Below are 13,165 nucleotides of genomic sequence, written 5' to 3'. Positions count from 1 at the left end.
ATTATATACACAAAGTTGTGCCTCCATCCCTGTCATCCATAGCCAAAACTCCTCCATCACCCAAAACAGAAATCCCATACCATTTAAACATTAACTACCCATTCTCTTCCCACACTTGGTCCCTGGTAGCCCCATTCTAGTTTCTGACTTCATGAGTATCTTATTCTGCTTGTTTCATATAAATAAGATTATACAGTATTTGTCCTTTGTGTTTGGCATATTTCACTCATGATGTCTTCAAGGTTCATTCCAATGTTGCATGCATCATGAACTTCATTTCTTTTTATGACTGAGTAATAGTCTATTGTATGGATATACTACATTTTGTTTATCCATTCATCTGTTTTTGGACACTTGGGTTGTATCTTAGTTTGCAAAAGGGCTGCCAATGGGTTGGCTCTTACAATGATAATTTTATTTAGGATAAACACTTACAGTTCTGAGGCCAGGAAGTGTCCAAATCAAGGCATCGCAGAGATGCTTTCTTACCAAAGTCAGCTATTGGTGATCTTAGGATCCTGCCACATGGTGAAGCAAGATGGTCACTGATCTCTGCTGGGGTCCCTACCTTCCCCTCTGTCTTCCAGAGCCCAGCTGTGGTCAACCAGTCATAGGGCTTGCCTCCTACCAGACCTCCTCTCTCAGTCTCAGTTGCTCTGCTTTCTTCCTGCATTCCACTGTGAGCTGTTAGGCATATGGCTTGGCTCATCTCCTTAGCCTTGAGCTCCTTCATGGGCCCATCTCCTCAGGGGACTCTTTCTGTGCCTTGTGCTCTGCTGATTCCAGACACGGGACCTCTCTCAGCCTTTTGGGGCTTTTCTGTTTTCCTGCAGTCCTCTTTCACACATGGCAGGATTAATAGGGCAGCTTCCTTTCTGTATGTCTCTGTGTGTCTCTGTTTATATCAGACCTAGCAAGAAGGTGAAGACCCAGTCATGTCTTGTGTGAAGTCCAATCAAAAACCCTAAGTGATCATATCTGGTAATCTAATCAAATACCCCTTAACTGAATGTAATGCTATCAAAGGCCCTCACATCTACTGAAATGGATTAGTTTAAGAACATACTCATTTTCTGGGATTCACAAAATTCAAACTGTCACAGGTTGCTTCCATCTTTTGGCAATTGTGAATAAAGCCACTATGAACATGAGCGTGCAAATGTCTGTTCAAGTCCCTCCTTTCAATTCTTTGGGGTATATACCTAGAAATGGGATTGGATATATACCTAGAGATGGGATTAACTTTCTGAGGAATCGCCATACTGTTTTCCATAATGGCTCTGCCATTTTACTTTCCCAGCAACAATGTACAGAATGTTCCTATTTCACCACATCTTCTCTAGTACTTGTTTTCCATTTTAAAATAGTATCCATTCTAGTGGGTGTGATATCTCATTGTGGTTTTGTTTCGCATATCCCTGATGGCTAATGACTTTGAACATCTTTTCATGTGTTTACTGGCCATCTATATATCTTTTTTAGAGAAATGTATATTCAAGTCCCCCCTCCCTTTTTTTAGGTGATACTGACTGGTATTGAACCCAGGACCTCATACATGGGAAGCAAGTGCTCAACCACTAAGCTACAGCCCCTCCCTCCCATGTTTAAAATTGGGTCATGCGTCTTTTTGTTGTTAAGTTTTAGAAGTTCTTTATAAATTCTGGATATTATCAGATATATGATTTCCAAATATTTTCTCCCATTCTTTAGATTGTCTTTTTCTTGATAAGTCCTTTGATGCATAAAAGTTTTTAAATTTTGATGTAGTCCCATTTATCTATTTTTCCTATTGTTGCTTATTGCCTAACACAAGGTCCTGAAGATGTTTCCTTATGCTTTCTTGAAGGAACTTCAAAGTTTTAGTCCTTATATTTAGTTTTTGGTCCATTTTGAGTTAATTTTTGTATATGGTGTGAGGTAAGGGCCTACCTTCCATCTTTTGCATATGGCTATCCAGTTCTCCCAGCACCATTTGTTGAAGAGATTGTCCTTTTCCCACTGATTAGACTTGGCACAATTGTCAAAGATCAGTTGGCCAAAGGTGTGAGAGCTCATTTCTGAACTGTCAATTTGATTTCATTCATTGGTGTCTATGTCTGTCCTTGTGCCTATTTCATGCTATTTGACTGCTTTGTAATAAGTTTTAAAGTCAGGAAGTGTAAGTCCTTCTTTTTTTTTTTCCAAGATGGGATTGGCAATTCAGGGCCACTTACCTTCTATATGAATTTGATTTTTTCCATTACTGCAAAGAAGACTGTTGGAATTTTTATTTAAATTGCATTGAGTCTGTATATCACTCTGGGTAGAATTGACATCTTAGCAATATTTAGTCTTACACTTCATGAACACAGACTATCCTAACATTTATTTAGATCTTCTTTAACTTCTTTCAGCAATATTTTTTAGTTTTCCTTTGCATTCTTGGTTAAATATATTCCTACATATCTTTTTTCTTTTTTATTTCGTTTCTTAATTGTTCATTACTAGTGTACACAAACACTGATTTTTGCATGTTGATCTTGTACATTGTCACATTGCTGAATTCATTTATTAGCTCAGCAGCTTTCTTGTTAATTTTTTAGGATTCACTACAGTTATGTCAACTGCATATAGGGAGAGCTTTACTCTTTCCTTTCCAATTTGGATGGCTTTTATTCCTTTTTCATGATCTTGATACTTTATAAGACTACCATACACTATTTTGTAGATTATCCCTCAATTTGGGTTTGTCTTTTGTTTTCTCATGTTTAAAATCAGAATACCACAAGAGTGATATGTTCTTCTCAATGCAGAATATCAGGGGTACATAATATTGATGTGTTGTAGCAGTTTGATACTGCTTATGAATTCCAAAAATGTTACTAGATATTGGAATATGTTTGTAAACTGGTCTGTCTGAGGTTTCACTTTTACTTGATTAAATTATGATTAGGGCTTTCATTGGGCCACATCAGTAGGGTGTTGAGTGCCCATCCACCAAAGGATGGGGATTCACAGATAAAAGATACGGCGAAGGACAGAGTTGAGAGTTTTGAGCTGGAGCCCCAGGAAGAGAGGAACCCAGGAACCCTGAACTCTCGGCAGATGTTGGCAGTCATCTTGCCCCAAAACATGGCAATAGACTTCGTGGGGGTAGTAACTTATGCTTTATGGCCTGGTAACTGTAAGCTTCTAACCCAAATATATATCCTTCCTAAAAGCCAACAGATTTCTAGTATATTGCATCAGTATACCCCTTTGGCTGACTAATACATGTGTCTTCCTACTGGTGATGTTAACCTTTATTATTTGGTTAAGATGGTGTCTGCTGGGTTTCTCTACTATAGAGTTACTGTTTTCCCCTTTTTAATTAATAACTACCTTGGGGAGGACTTTACACTTTACAAGTATCTGTTTCTTCTCAAACTTTTGTCCATTAATTTTAACAACTATTGGCAGAATTCTCTTGCAGTTATTACTGTAAAGATTTTTCTATTAACCTCATCCCCTCTAGATTTATTAACTGGAATAAGAAAGGGCTGTCCCTTTTACTAATTTATTTATTCACTTACTTATATCGGTATGGACTCACGGATATTTCATTTTCTGTGGGTTCTAATCCAATACTATTGGTTTTATTTTGTTGCTCAAATGCACTTTTACTCATTTAAGTAACATTTATCAATTACCCACTATGTGTCAAACACTATGTTTAAGGTTTCTGCTTACATATTTGTATTAGTCAGCCAAAGAGGTGCTAATGCAAAATACCAGAAATTGGCTGGTTTTTATACAGGGTATTTATTTGGGGTAGGAGCTCGCAGATACCAGGCCATAAAGCATACATTACTTCCCTCACCAAGGTCTATTTTCATGTGTTGGAGCAAGATGGCTGCTGACGTCTGCAAGGGTTCAGGCTTCCTGGGTTCCTCTGAGCTCAACTCCTCTGTTTTCTCCACAAGGTAAGCTGTAGACTATGAGGTTCTCTAGGCTTTGCCTCTCTCCACAAGGTCAGCTGTAGATTATCAGGCAAATGGCTCTTTTTCCCCAGGGCTCCAGCTTAAGACTTCAGCATCAAACTCCAACATTAAGAACCCTCAACTCTGTCCTTTGCCATGCCTTTTATCTATGAGTCCCCACCCACCAAGGGGCGGGGACTCAATGCCCTAATGAAGTGGCCCAATCAAAGCCCTAACCATAACTCAGTCATGCCCAGGTACAGACCAGAATACAAACATAATCCAATATCTATTTTTGGAATTCATAACCACATCAAACTGCTACATGCCACCCTCTGAATTCCAAAAAGACATTACAATATTCGGAAAAACCTTGAGTCAGTAACAATGCAAGTACTGAATCATATCACAATCAATTTAAAGAAATACATTTTGTCTTGGGGCAAAGTCTTGTCTGCTATAGACCTCTGAAACTTACAAAACCATTTATCTGTTTCCAATACACAAATGGACAAAGGCTAAACATTTTCATTACAATAAGGAGAAATTGGGAGGGAAACATGAGTTACTGGTCCTCTACAATTCAATAAACCTGCAGGGCATCCTCCCTTTGATTTCAGTCTGAAAGTCATTCTTAAGATGATGGTTTCTTCTTCTTGGTGCCTTGTGGGAACCCACCCTTTCCACCTGCTTGCCCAACAGCCATTTTCTTGGTTCCACCCTCATCAAGCATCTGGGTGTTGAGCAAGCTCCAAATCTCATCCTCCAAGAGTGTTGGGGTGATTGCCACACCTTACCCAATCTTTGGGTTAGAGTCTTAACCCCCCTAGTACAGTGATGTGAAGACAACATTCCTCCTAGCGTTTGGCAAACAGGCTCAAGCCACTCAGAGCAACAAGTTGACCACCTGACCATCCCTAATCCACGGAGGACAGGTTCACCCCTCTCAGACCTTTGGGGTTGTAACCTTAACTGCCCTAATCCTTGAGGAATATGCTCCACCCTCTCTGTACGCTGGGGTGGCAAAACTGTCCCAGAACATTGAACAGGTACATTCACCCTCTTCAATTGCTGGGGCAAACTCACCCTCTCTCTACACATGGGTGGGGTTCCTCTCTTGGCCCAAGGCCATGTCTTAATTCTAGATCTCAGCAGTCATGATTTTCCTCTTGAAGTCGTTTCCCCTTCAGTCTCTACTTTCCATGTCCCTTTTATTCCAGGCTGACAGTAAGTTTGTTCATACAGCTCTCTGAAAAACCTTGTTGGTTTAGCATGCAAGAAGCAGGGGGTCCAAGTCATTAGACAGTAAGACTTTCCACAAGTCTTTCCAAGATAACTGCATCTTCAATCCTGATTTATAAGTTCCAAGTTTAGTTAAGTCCTCCAAAGGGGCATTTTCTTCTGGGAGCTTGATTTTCAGAGGCTTGGAATTTCCAGAATTAGTTTGTTTTCTTCGCACTTGACAGTTCAGTCCTCAGTATATCTCTCTTGTCTAGCATTTTGCTATAAGCTGCAAGCAGAAGCCAAGCCACATTCCCCGTGTTTACTTTGGAAATTTCTTCCACTAAATCCCCAGGCTCATCATTTTCAAATTCTGCCTTCCATAAAACACCAGGAGTTAGTTTTGCTAAGTTCTCTGTAACTCTAAAATACAGATCACCTTTCCTCCAGTTTCCAATAATAGTTTCATCATTTCCTTCTAACGCATCATAAAAAGTCTCTTTAGTATCCATATTGCTATCAACAGTCTCTGCAAAATGATCTAGGCCTTTTCCGTCAAGCATCTCACAATTCCTCCAAAGAATACCCCTTCCCCATTTATAAAACCATTCCAGCATTTTGGTAATTGCAAAAGCACTTCCCTACTCCTCAGTACCAAATTCTGTATTAGTCAGCCAAAGAGTTGCTGATGCAAAATACCAGAAATTGGTTGGTTTTTATACAGGGTATTTATTTGGGGTAGGAGCTTACAGATACCAAGCCATAAAGCATAAGTTACTTCCCTTACCTAAGTCTGTTTTCACGTGTTGGAGCAAGTTGGAGCAACATCTGCGAGGGTTCAGGCTTCCTGGGTTCCTCTGAGCTCAGATCCTCTGTTTTCTCCACAAGGTCAGCTGTAGATTATGAGGTTCTCTAGGCTTTATCTCTCTCCACAAGGTCATCTGTAGACTATCAGGCAAATGGCTCTGTTTCTTTCCCCAGGGCTCCAGCTTAAGACTTCAGCATCAAACTCCAACATCAAAACTCCAACATTAAGAACCCTCAACTCTGTCCTTTGCCATGCCCTGCATCTGTGAGTACCCACAATTCCCTAGTGACATGGCCCAATCAAAGCCCTAATCATAACTCAATCATTCCCAGGTACAGACCAGATTACAAACATAATCCAGTATCTATTTTTGGAATTAATAACTATATCAAACTGCTACAATAGTCTGTCATGTTTAATCCTTGAAATAGTCCTGTGGGAAAAGTGTTATCCACATTTTAGAGATGATGAAACAAACCTCAGAAAGGACAACATTAGTTTAAGTAGCAGAACCAAAAATCAAGCATGGGTTTCCCATGTTCACTGCAAGGACACCATGGTTGCCTGTGTGGGAACTCAGACATATAGAGCAAACAAGATATAATAAAGCAGGAAGCGGACTTGGCCCAGTGGTTAGGGCGTCTGTCTACCACATGGGAGGTCCGCGGTTCAAACCCCGGGCCTCCTTGACCCCTGTGGAGCTGGCCCATGTGCAGTGCTGATGCGCACAAGGAGTGCCCTGCCACGCTGGGGAGTCCCCTGCATAGGGGAGCCCCACGCGCAAGGAGTGTGCCCTGTAAGGAGAGCCACCCAGCGCCAAAGAAAGTGCAGCCTGCCTAAGAATGGCACAACCCACAAGGAGAGCTGAGACAACACGATGACGCAACAGAAAGACACACAAATTCCCATGCCGCTGACAACAACAGAAGCGGACAAAGAATATGATGCAGCAAATAGACACAGAGAACAGACAACCGGGGTGTGGGGAAAGGGGAGAGAAATAAATAAGTCTTAAAAAAAAAAAAAAAGATAAAGCAAACAGATGCCATTACTGCTACATAAAATTCCACATTTAAGTCCTCATTATGAAATTTTAAACGAGCCTGGCAGGCTAGCATATCACACATTCCCACACACCCACCATTTTCTGCTGCTTCACCACTGAGGGCTGGAAGCTGCACAGACGAGAGTGGGTTCTGTTGAGTAGGGCCCTGACTTGGGCCAAAAAGTTAAAGGAAAAGAAAAAAAAAAAAACAAAGCAAAACAAAAAAACCTGCTACAGAATGAAAATTTATTTCAAGCTGTAGCTACCTTTATTCCTATTATTTTCACACTTTTAACCATAACATGGGAGATGTTCTTGCACAATGGTAAGAAAGAAAATGAACCCTATATCTTCCAAATATAGGCATTTAACTTCTTGTCAAGTAACATGCCTTGGATTAATGTGGAAAAAACCGTCAAGCATGAATTATATATAAAAGGACAGATTTCGAAATGGAGACATTGTACTCAGAATTCAAACTGATCCACCAAGCCACTATTGACTTGCCAAAACCAAAAAATGAAACCATCATTAACTTACATGTGCATATAAGAATGTGTATGTGAGTGTACACACATATAATCACTTCCTGATTCTGCACTCAATATTGAGTATTTATGTGTATCCCAGAAGTTAATAGGAAAGGCAATGATAAATGAGGCAATTCCATATATCCAAAATGTCTGGTAATACCCGAAGAGGTTATCTAAACAGTGGCAAAAGAGAAATGAAGGCAGGGTCTTAAAAAATCACTCTCTGAAATGTTTAATGATACAAAGACACAATAGCTCCTAACAAATTGTTTTATCACTATCAGTCTAGAGCAGTGGTTCTGACCCAGGGAGCACTTTTGCCCCCAGGGGCCCTTTGCAATGTCTGGAGACATATTTGGTTGCCATAACTTGGTAGTTAATACTGGCATCAAATAGGTAGGTGGCAGGCATATAGCGGGTAGAGGTCCAGAATGCTCCCAAACATCCTACAATCCTGTCAAATAACCCCCACATCAAAGAATTATCAAGCCCCAAATGTTAATAGTGCTGAGGCTAAGAAACCCAGTTCTAGAAATATTGAAAAGAGAGTATTTAAAGTATATTTATCTACTTGGAGAAAATTTATTTAGAAGTGAAAAATAAGATGAAAATAAAAGTACCTATAAAATGAATACCAGGCTCAAGAACACTACCCCAGAAATGTTTTTTTCACTTAATACCTGTGAAACTCCTTCTTAGTTTGGTATTTTGGTTAATTTCGTTTTGTTGTTTTTAAAAAGCCCAAAAAATAGTTCTATTGGTTCATTACTTTTGCAAGGTGTTATCTATGTAGTATGTGCAACAAGTACCTAGATCACAAACATACCTGATACTTTGTGGGCCAACCCTGCACATTTAATCTAATCTCATAGCCTGTTACTACCTTTTAAACCAAGCTCTTGACCATATTTATTTAGCAAAACAAATAGCAGGCATGGACTGGAAGTGCTCACTGCCAGCTTCTACAAAAGACTGTCTGATACCAACAGCCACAGTAGTCCCCACCTCCAAACCAGGTCCAAACAGCATGCTGTAACTCTCCCCTTGGCATTTTGCTTTTTTTTTTTTTCCCATTTTGCAAGTGGGACACTTTGACTTTGAACTGAAAACCTCCTGGTGTAAGTATTTGCATCTATTTTCTATTCTTCTAAACAAGCTGCATTTGCCAAAGTCCTTGCCTTGCTTAGAACAAAAATAATCCAATATGGCTTCTCTTTCTAATGCTAATTAAAAGGAAAGTTTAGATACCCACATAATGCCCAATTCAAAAAAATCCGAATTCTACTTCCTTAATGCCAGTTTTTAAAGAAGAGGAATTAGTTAACCTGATGAAAATTATGTTAGTGGATTTCTATTATTACCATATTGCAATGTTGACCTCTAATCAATTATCCATCTTCCCTTTCCTTTTTCTTGCTTCATCAGTGCAATTCCAAAGCACTTGGGAAAAGGTTAGGAGGAGATGTTTTTAATCTACGTTTTCTGAACGCACAGCTAATGGACACAGAGAGCAGACAACTGGGGGTAGGGGGCAGTAAGGGGAGAGAAATTAATTTTTAAAGAAATAAAAATTTTTTAAAAATCTACACTTTCTGTTAGACTTTTATGGATGAAAGAATTGGGAGTTGCTGAGCTTGGACATCTGTGTTCTGCAATTCCTCATTAGCTTCTCTCTTCCTCATTATCACAAATAGCAAGTTAGCTATAATCTGAGAGGATTTTTCCAATTTAGTATATATTCATGTTAGGGGAAAGCCACATTTGGTAAAAAGCTAACAGTCCTAACTTTTTTTTTTTAATTAGTCTCCATGGATTTAGGCAAGTTCCTTAAGATAAGTCCATTTTTCCCCTTTCAGGGAGGGATTGCCTTGAATTAGTCATCATATCCCAGAAATAGCTCCTTCTAACTGCTTCCCAGTGTCGCCAGATGTTGGTTTTTACAGACCCTGTGGGGACTTACCCTCTTAGGCATGACATTTAGCACAGCGAGCATTTTGAACCTAAATAAAACATACCTTACAATAGCCGTTTGAGGAGGGCTATGTCCCTAATGCCCACCAGATCTGATTAATAATCCCAGGAAGTAAAAAGACTTTGTAACTGCAAAGGAAGGTTCACAGAATTCTTAATTCTAGTGTTACCATTATGTGGTATTGCTATGAGCAGTAATGTTCTAAATGTCTCAGAAGTATAACTGAATCCTGTGCAGGACAAAAAGGGAGATGAAACTCAAGGGTAACCTGTCCAGGTTGCCAGACAACTCTGTCTTGAAGCAGCAACAACTGCCCGCCAGCCAGTTTCATCTCTCAGCCAATGAAATCCTTGCAGGCTTTTTTGCCATAGGACTACTCTGCTTTGGCATAGGCATCATCCTCATATTGTCTTCAAAGAGTATGCAGACAATAGAGGTTTGTCCCGTGTTATATTTTTAATGCAGCTTCAAAGAACAGGGCTATAAATGGAAGTAGTCATTTGGAGAACACAGCTCCTCAACAGGGAACTTGATGAGACTGGACCATCCCTCTGCAGCTGGCAGGCGCAGCTGCAGATGGTGAGAGCCTATATATGGTGGCTTTTTTCTTCCTGACTCCCTCTCGAGGACAGTCACTCTCACACTGGTCAGTTCAGCTGTATTTGTGGACCAGGGCCTGGCAAAGTCAGAAGCTTTTTTATGCTGGTAGAGGACTGAGCAAGCAACTGACATAGGTGGGAAGAAGGCGTGCGTGGTGGTTTGGAGCTATGTACCCCAGAAAAATATGTTTCTGTGCATGTGAACTCTTGTAAAAAGGACATTTTGATGAGGTTACTTCAGTTAAAGTATGGCCCAACTGAATCAGGGTGGGTCTTAATCCTATTACTGAAGGCCTTATAGGGAAGGTCAGAGAGAGAAAGAAAGCCTGAGGGAGCAACCAGAAAATTCCCATCGTTTAAGCCAACTCGTTGCATGGTATGTGTTTTCACGATGAGGAAACTCAGAAAACAGAGTGCAAAGCCAAATGACTGCCAGATGCCCATAAACCGTATTGATAAAAAGAGATGATAAGCCAAATATAGACTTCTTCAATTTTGCCGCACTTTCAAGCATTGTCTTTCCCTTACAAATGAATTTCTTCTGAGATCGTAACTTTAATGTAGGAAAAGCAAGAACCCAAGTTTTTCTGGCATCTGATGTATACTTAGCAAAAAAATGCCAATTTCTACTGAGGGAGAAGAGCTGAAGCTAAGACCACACCCTTCAGGCACAAGCCTTTTACCAATTTGATTAAAAAACTGTTGAGGGATGAGTTTCCCAGAACCTGGTCTGAGGTGGGGAGAAAAGAGCTGGTCTAAGGCTAGGTCAGCTATGCCTATATTTAATCTAAAGATTTAGGTAAATGTTCCATCCAAATCAGCTCTAAACAGATTACCCTGCATCCCAGTTCAAGCCTGACCTCCATTCAGAAGGTAGCTGTGTAAAGCTAATCTCCACGTGGCTATGTTCATCAGCTCCCAAACCTCTTCCTTGCACATAGCCCACACCTGATAGGAACATAATGAATGAATGAATGGATTAGGACAAATAATGAGGACTTGAAAGAAGGAAAAAATCATTTCAGTCCCCACCCCTTTCACCAACACTCACTGCTTTACTACTCTCCACTTACACTTTCTTTCCCTTAAGCAGATGTTTTAATAACACCACGTAGGTTAACAGTTTCCAGCAAGACCTCTTTACTCCTTTCCTACTCCTCCATATTTGGGAAAAAGTGAAGAGTGTAGGTAAATGCATAAAGTGTAGGTTATCCTATAGGTCATTGGCCCTGTAATCCTTTCTTCTATGAAGTATGATTAGAGACTCCCTTGAAGATCAAATGTTGCCGTGTTCTCTTTGGAATTCAGTTATTAGGGATTCAATCTTTAGAATTAGGAAACTCTTTTTTAATAGGCAATTGTCCCTAAAAGGACTAATATATTAACTTGGGATGTCATTTATACTATAGAGTGAATCAGTTAAGTTGTTAGCAGAATCTTTCCTTTGGAGAACAGAGTATAATAGGAGAGAGGAGGGAGAAGGTGGTGTTTTATTATGGAGAAGATAGGGATTTACATGTCAAGTTGGGTGTCTCACAGGGATTCATGATGATTTAATTCTTGGGGAAATAAGTTGCTAGGAGCTGAGATGAGGCAGCAGAATGTGTAAGTGGGTGGCGGACTTGGCCCAGTGGTGAGGACGTCCGTCTACTACATGGGAGGTCCGCGGTTCAAACCCCGGGCCTCCTTGACCCATGTGGAGCTGGCCCATGTGCAGTGCTGATGCGCGCAAGGAGTGCCCTGCCACGCAGGGGTGTCCCCCATGTAGGGGAGCCCCACGCGCAAGGAGTGCACCCCATAAGGAGAGCCGCCCAGCACGAAAGAAAGTGCAGCCTGCCCAGGAATGGTGCCACACACACGGAGAGCTGACACAACAAGATGACACAACAAAAAGAAACACAGATTCCCATGCTGCTGACAACAATAGAAGCGGACAAAGAAGAAGATGCAAATAGACACAAAGAACAGACAACCAGGGTGGGGGGGGGAGAGAAATAAATAAATCTTTTTTTAAAAAATGGTATAAGCAAATGAAACTAGCCTTACTAAAGGAAAAATAGCAAAGTAATTAGTTTACAAGGTTCATTTCTACAAACAACACATCCCATTTACTTTTCCATTCTCTTCTTCACCAACACTTTTCTTTCTAGTTCTTCCTTCCCATTCCACTCACCCCTTCTCACATACTTCCTGCTTCCTCCCTTCTGGTCACCCACCCTCATCCTTGAGAGTCAGCCATTGCTGAATGATGTCACCTCACACATGCAAGGATAACCTCACTTTATATATGGCTAAGGCCATTATACAAACAACTATTGTCAGAATGCTTTTATTATGATGTTTAATGGGATTTTCCAACTGAGAGTTTTTTGTCCCTTTGGATAGGATTATTTAGCATATTGCTCTTTTTGCTAGAAAACAGAAGCCACCCAGAGAATATCATCAGTACCACATGCAAGTGTTTTTTTTTAACTGGGTGATAAGATGAAGTGCACTCTGCAAGCCAGCATGATTAAGCACAGACCTAGGAGAAAGCAACTTTGAGCCAGCCTTTCCTCTTCTCACTTTGCCCTGGGGCACAGCAAGGAATACTCTCTTGGCAGTTCACTTTCAGCAAAAATGATCATTTCAGCCTCTCCAAAATTCTATGAGGTATAAGCTATGATGTTTGTCCTCACTTTATAGCTGTGGGTTATGTTAACATAATCGGGATATGTTTTCCTCAACAAAATTTTTAGATCTGGAGGGCATGTTAGATATCATCTACACAAACAGTAATTTATCATTAAGGATGTTTTCTTCCCTAATTCCACAGTGATAGAACTCCAACAGGAATTCACAGAGTAAGTAGAATATACACAATGAACTCACTAAACAATTAATTGTGACAGGAAATAATGTTGATGAACTAAATGTGCACCCTGGAGGTTAGTTAAGTATAAGCATGGGATCAAGATCAGAAATCAGCGGAACATAGAGCCAACTATTGAACCCCAGTTTTCTCAACTGCACTTGAGTGTACTATCTCAAAAAGCCCAGTTCTTTAATG

Source organism: Dasypus novemcinctus, chromosome 4 (assembly GCF_030445035.2).
Source record: "Dasypus novemcinctus isolate mDasNov1 chromosome 4, mDasNov1.1.hap2, whole genome shotgun sequence".
Lineage (NCBI taxonomy): Eukaryota > Metazoa > Chordata > Mammalia > Cingulata > Dasypodidae > Dasypus > Dasypus novemcinctus.
Note: the sequence above shows the minus strand (reverse complement) of the source record.